Below are 15,557 nucleotides of genomic sequence, written 5' to 3'. Positions count from 1 at the left end.
CGGCTTTGAATGTATAAATTTATTACGCAAATAAAGCGTCCCCATATATATATATATATATATATATATATATATATATATATATATATATATATATATATATATATATACATATATATATATATCATCTGATAAAGACATTATTAAAATTTCACCTACTTTAAACTTCCAATTGTTTGGAATACGAAATTAAAATGTTATCTTGTAGCGAAAATATATAAAGAGAACTCTAAAACTAGAGGCATACATTTGAGATCAGAATAGTACAATATGATAACCGAGTGTTTTATTTATTTTTCTTTTATCTTCTACTTGCTTCAGTCATATTCACTGCGGCCATACTGGGGCAACGCCGTGAAAGGTTAAATCGAACCTAGTACTTAACCTAACGGTCTGTGTTAGCCGAACCGCTATAATAGGGGGAAATAAACACACCGCCACCGACTGTCAAGCGGTAGGGTAGAAGGTAAAGACAGACACAAAGACGCACACACAAACAACACCACTCACACACACACGCACACACACACACACACACACACACACACACACACACACATATGTATATACATATATACGACGGGCTTTAATGCGCTTCCGTCTTGCAAATTTACTCACAAGACTTTCGTCTGCCTGTGACTATAATCGAAAGAAGACACTACTTCAAGTTGCCACGCAGTGAGATTGAATCCGGAACAATGCGATCGGGAACCAAGCTTCGTACCACACACACGTGACTGTGCCTATAGTATTACTATTATTGACATTATTACTAATGAAAATGCTCATTGATTTAATCCTTTTAAGGAACGAAATTATTCTTTTTTTCACAATCCCATGCACATCGTGGCATAATCGTTATTGTAGTAAGACCTTATATAATATTCATGTTTCTTTTTTTACCACCGCTTGTTTACTAACATCGTCTCTCAGTCGAATGAACAATCACAAATTTTATGCTCAATATTAAAATGCAAATTTCCCGAAGTTATCGAATCTATCAACTTAATATTTAATAGCATGAATAAATTTTAATAAACATTGTTGTAGCTTTCTTTTCATCACGTTAAGTTTTTTCAGGTTATTGGCAATCTCCAGAAATTAATGTAACATATTTTGTTCCCCAAATGGCTTATTACAATTTAGATAACGTCGGCAAATGGAATAGTAAATTCTTTCCAAGTCATTTGTACACTGTTGTCACATTCCAACATCAATAATTTTATTTATTTATGTTACTCATTCATTATTATTATTATTATTATTATTATTATTATTATTATTATTATTATTATTATTATTACTAATAGTATTCCGTATAACTTATGTCGAAAACAATGATTAGATTTCTGAGTATTTACATTATGTTGTGAATTGGTTTTGGAGATTGTTTGATTGACGAGAATGGATTTATTATTTTATTGGATGGAAATGACAGCACATGTTATTATATTGTCTCTAGGTGTCTCTTATTCATGCTTTTTTAGTATTAATGCCATATGTAAATCATATATTGGATTGTTATATTTGCAAAAGAAAAAGAGTTGGAATAGTGTGATTAAAATGTCTGCATATTTCAGCTCCCGTGTCTTAATGTATATAGTTTGAGTTCTCGACAAAATACTTGAGAGTTGAACAGTATTTACACATGAATGTAGGTATAGACGGCGACATTAAATATATAGTGACGGACACTTACACGCACCCCCCCTCCACGTACAACCACCCACACGTACAACCCCCCACACACGTACAACCCCACCCACACACACACACAAACATAGAATTTTACAGAAATATCCATGCTGGGCGTTCTGTGTAGCTATAAACAACGGTCCGTATTTATCAACAATTACCAACTGTCAGTAAAAAATACTTTAATTATGGTTATCGTTCCATCGCAGAAATAATCCTATCTGTTCAAATTACTGCAATTGTATCGGTATTAATTCTCCGAGTTTTAGTTTCGTTTGTTTTATTACATTCTTCCAGCAATAGTTGGCTTTGTATTCTTAACTTCATTTATACTTCTCGTTTTCCATATAACATTTAGTTCGAAATCTAAAAATATGAGCCACAGAATAATAATAATAAAATATCCTTAAGAAAGTTAATTCTTTCTGCCTCGCTAACAAACATATATAACAATATGCGCACAGACACACATGGATTCATATATGTATATATATATATATATACGGCAAATAAGAAAGTGGAGAGGATACACATGTGTATGTATTCATCTAATACAGTGTAATAAATAGACATACTGGAACGTTTACCGGTTGATGTCTATCGGTTTTCTATCCTCTCCACTTTCTTATTTGCCGTATGAATCAAGGGTAAACCACTTTTTTTTACCCCGGTCCATATATAACACTCAATTGCGAGATTGCCACGCAATAACTAGTACTTCGGTATGAATAACTGGGTACACTACCAACGGTATATTGAATAGGTACTATCCCTTAGTTGGTTACTCAACCTCAAACTCAAACTGAAATATATATATTTATATGCACATATATATGCACATATATATATATATATATATATATATATATATAGGGCAGGGAATCGTCAATTAGTAATAAAATTAATAATTAACAATTTTGCCGGGTAGCTCAGTATGAAAAAACCTTATCGGTAAAGCCATTTATAATCATAAATATATAGGGATTAGCAGTATCCTGCTTCTCCAACATACTGAGAATTCAGAAACAGCAGCCAAAGAACTACTGATTCAAAAACTACAAATTTTTCTCTAATTGATAGCGATATTTATGGTACACACTGTTTTTTGTTATATATATATATATATATATATATATATATATATAGAAAGAGAGGGAGAGAGAGAGAAACCCATGCACACAATAGATATTTATAAATACAACAGGAGAGAGAGAGAGAGAGAGGGAGAGAGAGAGAGAGAGAGAGAGAGAGGGTGGGTAGAAGAAGGGAGAGAGATTATGGGAAATCTCAAAGCAGAGAATGGCAATGAAGGAGATACTTTTTCATTTAGTATTATTATTCTGCAGCAATAAAAAGTCTTCTAATTTAAACATTGTACGATTTTGAGCGGAATAAAATTTGTGTCGGTAATTTCAATATTCACTGTTACGCATGGAGCCACACACGCACACACACATACGCACACACACACACACATACACACTCACGCACACGCACATTCCTACACATACATACACACTCAGATGCATATGTCTATGCATCCATGTACGTATGAGAATATATATCCTTTCATAAAAATATAATCTTAGTAACAACAATAAAATAAATTTGATTATCAAAACGAAGATACCATCCTCGACATAATACAGTTGAAACAGCAATAAAAATTATAATGAACTACATTTATCGATGAGAGTAGTAATAATAATTATAATACCAACAAGAACAACAACAATGATAAAGTTATCTTTGATGGCTAAAAGAAATGTTGAGGGAGGTGGTACATCGACCCAGTACTCCACTCAATGAAGAGAGTAGACGCGATACCAATAGTAAATGGTGCGCTTGGAAGTATCAGCACTCAACTACGAACATGACTGAAAAAGATCAGTGCAAGTGTGAAGATAGAAGACCTGCAAAAATCAGCATTGCCTGGAACTGCAAAATTCTTCGCAGGTTCCTTGAAGCATCACCAAGTAAACAAGTGTTACCTTAGTCTGCTAGCTGTGCACAGCTGAAACTTTCCATCATACGCTGCAAAATAAGCTGTGAGTTTTCATATAATAAGAATAAGAAGAAGGATAAATAGAAGATGAAGAAGAAATGACAGGCATATACGTATTTAAAGGGCTCTCATATATGTGTATGTTATATATTTGTAGTTATAGTTACTTGTACATAGATAAAGAGAAAGAGGACGAAAGACAAGTAGAGGCAGATGTTTCTGTGAGATCCTATTTCTGTGTATATGTTCTTGTGTTCTTTTTTTAGTTTCAGTCGTGTGACTGCAGCCATGCTGGAGCACCGTATATATTAAATATATTTGATAATGTAATGCTTATTTTATTCGAAGTAGATGTATCGAAGATGGAGTGTTGAAGGAGCTATATAAATCATTCGTTAAAACATGTATAAGAACATATACACGCACGCAGACATATATATATATATATATATATATATATATATATATATATATGTGTGTGTGTGTGTGTGTGTGTGTGTGTGTGTGTGTGTGTGTGTGTGCATTTATATATATAGACAGACACACGTGCGCACCTATGTATTTGTGGCATTATATGCGTACAGCAAATTTCTGAAAAATAACCAAATAAATAATCACGCCAAGACGATTGTTATTTCTTGTCAATATCATTTTGTACGTGGTTTTGTGGATTTCGAATTCAATTGCGTTCGATTGCGTCTTGACACTTCCCGACATTGTTGAAATGTAACTACTTATTAAGAAATTCACCTTAGTAAAATAATGCAAATTGATTTCAAGAGATTGGAAAGAACTAAAAACTCAAGAAGATATTATGTGTGTGAATTGACATTTAAACAGAAGAAATAACATTGTTTCGAATATATTGTGAATGTAAATTACAGCTATCTAAAAAAGTATACGTTCTTAATACATTTGGTAGTAATACTGTGCATAAGAAATTCTATTGCATTTGTATTGGATGGAATGGCAAGAAGAACTAGAAAGATGTTGCCAATGTATATAGCTCAACAGCCGAAAGTTGATACTAACCGGTTCTAATTAAAGAGAGACCAGGGTGGAAGAAGCTGATTTGTTGTGGAAGACAGTGTAGAGATCGAATGAAAAATCTTGCTAGAATATTTACAGAAGAGTACAGAGAAATTTGTAAAGACAGTATGTCTCTCTGTATGTTTGTATGCATGAATGCTTGCATGTATGTATGTACATACGTACGTACGTATGTTTGTTTATACATTATTATATTAAGGGCAGTTATACACACACATATATGTGTTTGTGTGTGTATATATATGTATATATATACATATGTATATATATATATATACATATATATATATATATATATATATATATATATATATATATATATATATATATATATATATATACATATACATATATATATATATGTGTGCATATACATGCAAATTTATATATGTATATGTATATATATATATATATATATATATATATATATATATATATGAGTGTGTGTGTGTGTGTGTGCGTGTGTGTGTGTGTGTATACCGCTATGTATGTATATATTGATAGATAGATATATAGATATATAAACATATTTATGTACACCCATGCATGCACATGCGCATGTGTATACTCACAAACATACACACACCTATACGCACACACATATATATACACACATATATACTAATGTGTATATGTAGAAGTACAGAAAGAAGTCTACATACGTATAGGTTATACTTTATATATATTTTTTTTTTCCAATGGAATGCATATGTTGAAGTATATGTGTATACACCTGTACATGTGAGTATATACCTGTGCGTGCATAATATCCCTTATGTTTATTTTCATATATATATCCCTTTTCATATATATATCCCTTTCATTAATGATTCTAAACTCTCATTTTGGGTGCTATAGAAATTTCCACTGAACACTTTTATATTTCGTTTGAAAATGAATATACGAAAATTGCACAAATGTACACATGATACCTGCATATAGGTTCTTACGAATACAAAATTTGATCGTGCAATAGAATATAATGGTAACTATACTGTTAAAAGTACTGATGCCACATTGATTTCTACGTGTTGCACTTTAAAAATTTAGGTCTTTTCTTGTACACAAAACAACTTATTATCGAGACACAGAGATTTTGAACATCTGGTGTAAATTATTCTTCTATATAAGACAAGTCTAATTGAAGGCCTACACATCTCAACAATCATCTTTTCCTGTCTGAGCACCAAAGTTTCATTCTCAAATCCAATATGAAATTTGTCGTATTTCTCTGTCTCCTTATTGTCGGTGAGTTATCTGACAAAGTTATTTCCTTTCGTTCGAAATTGAATCGCAGCTTGGAGTCGAATTCCTTAACATCAATTTGACTATTAACATATTTCTAAAGGGACCCACCTGTGCACACTTACACAAACACTAAGAGAGAGTGTGTGTGAGAGAGAGAGAAAGAGAGAGCGAGAGATAGATAGATAGATTGATAGATACACACACACACACACATACACACACACACACACACACACACATACACACACACACACACACACACACACACACACATATATATATATATATATATATATATATATATATATATATATATATATATATATATATATATATATATATATATATATATATATAATTATGTATATGTATGCTCACACACACACACCTATGTCCTGTTATATATTATGCAAAATTAAATGCGTGTATGTTTGTGCATGCGTATGCACAGTCAAATAAGCGTTTTATGTTTCTGAAACTCCATATGTTTGAGGCAAGCTATAAAATCAAAAATTATAACTGCTGCTAAAAGGGATGTTTTGGACTGCATTTAGAAAAGTAACAACCGACTGATTAGCGTAAATGTAATAATAGATGCGCCTCCGTTCCTGTACCCCATGGATTCTATCTGTTCCCCTTCTCTGTCTTCTCCGCCGCGACAATAATAGCATATCTTACTAACCGGTGCTGCTTTCTTGCAAACTCTGCTCACCAATGTTTCACTCATTCGTCCTTTCTATCCTTATCCCATTTCTTTTGTTGACACCCTTTGGACACTGTATTAATCACCACAACCAATCGTTCATTCAATATATATATAGGAGTGGCAGTGTGCTAAGTTGACAACGGATGCTGGTGTGTGTACGTCTACGTAAACTAGCAGTTCGTCAAAAGAGAACCGATAGAATAATTACTAGGCTTACAAAGAATATATACTGCGTTTAATTTGTTCGACTAAAGACGGTGCTTCAGCATGGCCACAGTGAAATTACTGAAACAAAATAATAAAATAATGAAAGAATATATATATAGGCTCTCGCATAACTTGTCGGAAAATTTTGGATCTCAGCGTATGTTTACGCTGAGAGATTATTCTGAAGGTTTTAAACATTGAATTTTTATTCGTGGTCTTAATTAGACAATATTTCTGATCTTCCGTTAATACCGACTTCCAATGTTTTGCATTGAAGGAGACATATTTTTTTCAATGGAGGGCTCACGCAACATTAATCAGCCTGTACATAGTTTGTTAGAGTACAATATAAACGAAATTAGTTGGAAATATTTATGTAGTGATGTGATTTTTAAGAGGCATACGAGTCATGAAAACTATTTTACTATTTCTTTACTTGATGTCTGTAAAGGTGGATTATGGTCCAAATGTTGGCTATTGAAGCGTCTCTCAAACATTCAGCCTTGCGATCTTGTGTGCTGCATGTTTCCTGAAATGAGAGTGGCAGTGCAGCATAAATGAGATACAATGTTGATACAATGTAACTACCGATGATAATTTAATATAAGATAAGAACTCAAGCACTACATTGCATTTTCATGGCAAAGTAAATGTCGATAAAAATGTCCTCGTATAAAAGAATATTAAGATACAAGGCATATATTACGGGCACGTGACGTATATATGATTAAAACAGATAATTTAGTATAAATTGCTACAGATAAATCGCGGATTAACCTTCAAGATCAGGATTAAAATGAAATATATTCTTAACATTAAGAAATACATTTTACGCGCAATTTTTAAGTATGGTGTATTATTTTACTACAAGTTTATAAGTAAAAAATTAACTAACTGAAGTCTACACATTTTTAATTTAAGGTTCTGCTTTGTCCCACCAATGTACCGACAAAGCCAAGAAAATCTGTCTGGATGCCATGAGCACCTTCCCTAATCCTAGTACTAAAATCCAGACATGTCGGTAAGTTTGATTTTAATATAAAATCCACACGTCATTTATCTCTAGATATTTTCTATGAATATATTATTTGTATTATTATTTCTTCGCAATCTCAGTTTCACAATGGTTTACAAATCTGTTGTCCGCTTTTGATACGGTTTTCTTTTGTTGTGTGCCTTCCATAGTATGGACGTTACTCTAAATATTACGTGTACATTTACTGCTAACGATATTTTGCATACACTGGTATATTTGTCATTAGTTTGGAATTTTGTTATGCATATATCCTCAAGTTTATAATCATTCAGAAGATTATAATAAAATTTGTTTCCGCTTCTTGTCCCTACATTATATTTTGGATAATTTTCCATTTTATTTGGATATATAAATATCCAATTAGCGTTATTTGAGATTTGTTATATCACCAAGATTGCTTATATAATTTCGCTTCATCGTACTTAACATTCTTCCAGAGAAAACATTTTTCAAAAACGATTTAAGGCAATGACTGATTGTCACTGTATCAAATTCGATCAGGAGTTTGCAAGATAACATGATCATGGATGCCCTGTGTTTGTGATAAATTTCCGGTTAAGTAATATTACAAACAAAAACATTCACATTATAGTGCTAATTATAATCTCTACCTGCGTCGCAGGTTACCCAAGAAGCAATTCGGGAGCCGCAATTTCATGTTAGTACATTCCGGCATCTGAAGAAGTTAAAACCAACATGGGTTACCTAGGGTACGTCAAGCACACCTGTACCCCAGTATCTCTGGTAGTTCTTCATTCTTATGTAATTTCTCTTTGTCTATAACATCAGTGTATTTGAATAGTTTTCGGCATGTGTTAGAGAATGGACGTCTCGAAAATGTAATATAGCACATAGCCAGGTGTTTATCACGAAAGTATGGCTATCGAAGCTATACTGTCTTAAGTAACGCCACATCCCATGTTGATACAATGTAACTACCGATGAAAATTTAACATAAGATAAGAACACAAGCACTACACTGCATGTTCATGGCAAAGTAAATGTCGATAAAAATGTCCTCGTATAAAAGAATATTAAGATACAAGGTATATATTACGGGCATATGGCGCAGTGGCTAAGAGCGCGGGCTACTAACCCCAAGATTCCGAGTTCGCGTCCAGGCAGTGACCTGAATAATAATAATAATAATAATAATAATAATAACAACAACATTGAAAAATACCTCAGGAATGAGAACCCAGGTTCGAAATTTCCCCAAGACACCTGTTGAAGATTGGAGGGTATATCAGCCGAAACGTTGTGTTAACAACAAACAAGATGAGGACAAATATCCGTCAAATGTAAATAAGATATATATTAGTATGAAAGTGAGTAGAGAGAGATAAATATGTAAGAGATTCGTAAAGGAATAATGCGTAGACGTGGTTTATATATCAGTCAAAAAATCCGATTGTTTATAGAAACTGACATCTATGACTATTTATGAATAAATAATCTAGGAAAGAATATAATGAAAGTTGCTGAAATGAAATTGCAATATTAAAACAAGATTCACTGTTGAAATACATTATACAGAAACACTTCAAAATGTAATAACATGATAATTTCTTCATTTATAGTCGTCTGCACATGTTCCGCTCCTGCATGAAACCTAAAGACGCAGGATGCCAAAGATACTTCAATGATGTTATGGAAATGGAATGTAGCGGTAAGAACTTTATTTACTAACGCCGTCGGTTCTTTACTTTCATACTTCAATTTCTGCTGACGTCTAATTTGTTTTTCGATAAGATAAACAGCAGCTGAACACACTATCCGACGTGATCGAATATAGTCCCCCACACCGCACTATATTGCTGGCGTTGAGCAAATTTATGAAATCCTTGCGGCGACGGCCTGGCAAATTCGTTAGGGCGTCGAACAAATTGCTAACGCCATTTCTCTTGGTTCTTCACTTTCTTATTTAAAACCGGATTTAAGTCAACATTACCTTTCATCCTAACATAAAGTACCAGCATAGGACTGGTATGTATGTGCTAAGTTAAACCACTTTCACTTTCGTTTTTACAGGTTGTGAAAAAAAAAATACCATCCGAGCACTCGACTCAATGTAATAAATTAATCCTAAAATTTGATTAGTTCATTACGTCGCTCTCACTCAAAGCTAGCAGAACATCGAGGATGTAACATGGAGACTGAGCGTCCGTGTCAGTATATTTCTACTCGTCATATTCAGCTATGTAGTTTGAATCAACAGTAATTGCAGTACCTTGATCAATAGCAAAACTTAGTATCTGTTTAACACTGAACGTATCATATTCTCTTGACATTACGGATGTTAACCCTCAAAACTGTAACCACTACACCATGTGCTATAATCAGTATTAACAAAGATAAATAATTTAAAGAAACGCTGCTTCCTGAGATCTTAATATTTTATTGTGTGGACAGTACATCATCTTTGTCTGATCTCCCTATATTAGATGTGGCATCATTCAGTATCCTTTGGTATCCGACTAGATTATTTATTATTAAATGTCCAATGAAAACGATAATGATGTATTACTACAGTAAATCTCCAATGAACTGCTGTTGACATAAATAAATATATCTTCCAGTATTATTCAAAAGATTATTTTTGAAAGCTGTCCGAAACACTACTGTAATTTACTAGTTACTGCACGCATTTGCTAAGAGAATTAAAAGAAAAAAACTATCTTAATAACATGATCGGAGCAGAGGAGACACTCTCTGCAATTTTCCATAATAACTTTATATCAAACAACCTCGTAGTACTGAGAAAAGTTTAACTCCTTACAAATGTTTCTTACCTGCTTTGGGATTCTTATGACATCATTATGCATCTGTAATGGCGTCTTGTTTTATTTCGATCACTTTCTTTTGTAAAAAAATATATTCTTCTTACTCAGTGTCTATTCAGTGTTTATACAGCATATTATATATATATGCACATGAAATTATATTGTGTATTCTCCCCGCCACACCAATATATCACTTGTGCGATTGCCAAACTATTACTAAGTTTCGCTTTGTCAGAGAAATAAAGCGCATACTTAAAGACACACACACACATACACGTATTTGTGTGTATTTGTGATTACTGTTGTGTATAGTTTCTGTCTGTCTGGGAAGACAAATTCTTCCTATTCAAACATTAGATTAACACCATCTTTCCTAAAATTGCTTTTTTGTGTTGCCTTTTCATTGTTCATTTTATATTGCATACACATGTAAACATAAGCAAAGACACACATATACACATACACACACACGCACACACTTACACGCATATATACATATACATACCTATGTGTGTATGTATATGCATATGTTTGTGTATATATATATATATATATATATATATATATATATATATATTTATATTACATTATATATGTCTGTGAATGTATGTATATATGATTGTATGATGTATGTGTGTATGTATGAATGTATGGTTGACTGAAATGTCTACAAAAAATAACACATAATTCTCTCTTTAAACCATGCAGCAAATCTTTCTGTCTGACTAATAATATATGATATATTCTCTGCGGAAAAATGCCAACGTCATTTATACTTACCGTTCTACTGCATTTACTTTCATCGTTACTCCTTTACCACGTTCAAGTTATGTATTTATGCAACAACACGAGTAATTAGCTTATTTGTATTCTTTAGCCATCATTGCATAATTTGCATTTTATTGTTTCTAAATCAGGTTTCGATTTTCTATTTGATTTATTTACAATTAATTACCAAACAAATGACAGAATAATGATCATACTAATGGTATGATTTTCTCAAATGTAATGGTCTACGCATGTCGTATCCTATTTATTCGTAAACAATATTGCAATTTATATTATTATCCAGTAATTGGTTATAAGACACGACCCTCATTTTTATAATTTCTTGAATATTTCCATTCCCTAGAGACGGAACAATTAGAAAAATATCTTGTGTGTTATCGTTCATATTATTCTTTTATTACCTCGTTATTATATTCTATTGATTGTTTCCTTTTCATCCGGTATGTTAATAATTATCTACCAAATTTAATAGATGTTTAGAGGCATCTCATGACTATTCACGTTCTGACTTCAAATTCTACCAACATCAAGTTGCCTTTTATTTTTGGCGGGTGGGGTCGATAAAATAGGAAGAAATTAAACTCTGGAATTAACTGAATCATCTTATCCACTTAACAAAATTTGAAATCAAAATTATTGCGCTTAATTTCTTGCTTTCTAATTTTGAGTATGTAATCACAATAACTATGTTAATGTTATTGTGATGAATTATTACACTAATTGTTGTCTATTACTCCTACAGCTCAGTCTGCGTGAACGTAGAAGCGCTTAAGCTTTCTGTTGGCCTTGTAGCTACATCGGAATCTATTACATCCCTACTCTTAATCTCTTAAGCTGTTATGTAACTATAGATATTACATTTTTGTATCCAAAGTGTTTCATTCATTAGAGTGAGGCCATATTGGGGCACCATCTTGAAACATCTTAGTCGAACGTATAAATCCAAGTGCACAGTCTTATTTTTTTTTTGAGCCTCTTACGTCTATCGGTCTCTTCCATCGAAATGCTAAGATACGGGGACTTAACCCACCAGCACCGGTTGTAATTGATTAACGAATTTCTTAATCACACAGGAATACTTGCTAAGATCAGATTGTTTTTAATTTCTGTAACTTACAAATTCATTATGTTTTCCTCTTTTTCATTTCAGTTGCTGGCTACAACTAAATATCTCTTGTGTAAATATGTAAGTACAACCATTGTATCACTATGATAGCATAAACATTAGTTTTGGGATAATATTTAGAACCTTTCGGTCTTTCGTTGTGGCGAAATCAAATACCAGATTTAGTTCCAAATCTTTTCTTTTTCTTTTTTGTATATATTTAAAGAAGTAAAAGTATTCCTCTATGTTTTCATATTGAGTGACATCGGAAGATACCCACAGCCATATTACAATGTAATCAGTAGCACGACTCTAGCAGTAAAACAATTTTATATACTCTGCAATATGCGTTCCTGCTAGAATATTGCGCGATTAATGGCTCTAAGAATAAATAAAAACGCTGTTTATATATGAATTACAATGTTAAGTTCTAAATCGTGAAACCTAATAATCATTGTCCTTATATATAGTTATTATTCATCAAATAAATCCACCATATAACACACACACACAATTATACACATCTATCTATCTATCTATCTATCTATCTATCTATCTATCTATCTATCTATCTATCTATCTATCTATCTATCTATCTATCTATCTATCTATATATATATCTGTCTGTCTGTCTGTCTGTCTGTCTCTCAGTCTGTCTGTCTGTCTGTCAGTCTGACTGTCTGTCTGCCTGTCTCTCTCTCTGTACATACATATATACATGCATGCATACATATATTCACATAACATTATTTTCTTGTATTTTTCAGGTCTACCTTCAAAGTAAAACCTTGTTTTGTATATGGAAATTAATGTAATGTAATCGGAAAATGAAATAAAACATATTTTTATGTCAACCTGTGATTTGTAGTTTCTCTTTGGTGTTGTCTTCCAATCAAGTAAATTAAAATCCTAACATGGTTTCATCTCTTATTAGAAACAACATCCGTTGCATTATTAAATAATAATTTGTCAATGATATTTGGTTGTCGTATGCATATACATATTCATAAAAACATGCACACGCTCTCATGCACGTGTAGGTGAGCATTAACACATAGTCATACGTGTGCTTCTAAATATATAAATGAAATTCTATATAAATATATCTATGTATAATATATACGTACATATACACATACACACACACACACACACACATACACACACACACGCACACACACATACACACACACACACACACACACACACACACATATATATATATATATATATATATATATATATATATATATATATATATACTCTGAGATGGAATGAGAAAGAGAGAAAGAATAATATAGATAAACAGATAAAGAGATATATACATGCAGACATACATAAATAGAGCGATACAATTTAAAAATAGGATATTTCCTTTTTACACTGAATATTCACAATTGCTAAACAATTTTCAACGTTTCGTGCAATTCACCATCGCAACATATATCTATCAACTTATTGCAGAAAATAAACCCTCATGTTCTCTACTAACTCGGTTGTCTTCTATTTTGTTTCACTTTCTTTCATTTCCTTCATTTCTCCACTTTATGATGCCTTATCCTGTTTTATTCTATTTTATTCTGTTTATTGTATTTTTCTCCACTTCTTGCCTACCTGTCACAGTAACGGCGGTACCCTTGTATCTTACTAAAGATTTTGTCTTTGAAAATGATACTAAAATTTCCGTTTCAAATATGTTAAATATATTACAGCAAGACTATATTACGGAATGAAAAAGTTGTATACTGCGTTTTAATTTCACTTATTTCTAAATCTTTATTTATTTGATAATAGTCCAATAGGTCAGTTCGTATTTTAGTAACTGTTTCTCTCTCCAGCATTGTTATATGAATAACTATTCACTTAAATAAATAGCATCTCATATGACACGTATATGTGTACGTATATACGACTGATGTTGAGTTCCTGATCGGAAATATATAATTTAGTTTGGTCTGCTACCGGATTCTGTCAAGATTATAAACAAAAAAAAAATTGCACTTACAAAGTAGAAAACGTGTGTCTCTCTGCGATAGCTTATTTTATATATCTTATTTTGGGACACAACGCATTCAACATTCTACTTTTTAAAGGTTTTCATTTATATGTGTGACTTTTATTCATAGCTGGCTGTAAATTCGTATTTTAGCTGGTTTAAATAAACAGATTAACATACAGCATTTATCCCAGAACAATATTTAATCAATATTTTGTTCTTTAATGTTTTTTCTTGAGACTTGTGAAATTTTGAATAAGTAGATGTGTGGGCGTTTGTATAACAGAACTAGTAGAGAGTGTGACGCAATATATTATAGTATAGATTCTAGTAAATTACATTCAGAGTTCAAAATCAAACCAAATATTACATTGTTACTTGCCCTTCCTGTGTACAGAAACTACAGTACGTATGACATGGCGGCGTGTCGACGCAGATTTGACGCACGACTTAATGAGAAGCGATCATTGGCGACACTGGCAGAGTTCGGTTCCACAAATAAACTTATATTAGATTCATTATAGACATGAGTTAGCGTGGCGGTGACACTGAAATATCTTTTACGTTTATAAATAAATATTTACTGTTTCATGTTACTATTTCAATCTACCTCTCTACATCACGAATAAATTGAAATTACTGTCGCAATAAAGTACAAATGGCTTATTCATTTGCGATCAAAGGAAGACTAATGTCTAACCGTAGGCGTCGTGCGGAATAAAGTGTGTGAAACCGTTGCAGTGTAACTTTATCAACATTAAAATAAACGCCAACCAAATAAATACAATATCCTTTGAAAGATATCAAAAATTCTTTATGCTAGAATGTGTTAAATTTATTTAGTAACACTGCAAAATTTTGCGTTGGCATTATATTAAAAAAGAATATTTTTCCTTTCTGCATGTTTTTCTGCCTCTCTCTACGTATAAATGCATAC

Source organism: Octopus bimaculoides, chromosome 18, assembly GCF_046866305.1.
Source record: "Octopus bimaculoides isolate indiv1 chromosome 18, ASM4686630v1, whole genome shotgun sequence".
Taxonomy (NCBI): Eukaryota; Metazoa; Mollusca; class Cephalopoda; order Octopoda; family Octopodidae; genus Octopus; species Octopus bimaculoides.
This window is presented reverse-complemented; position numbering follows the sequence as displayed.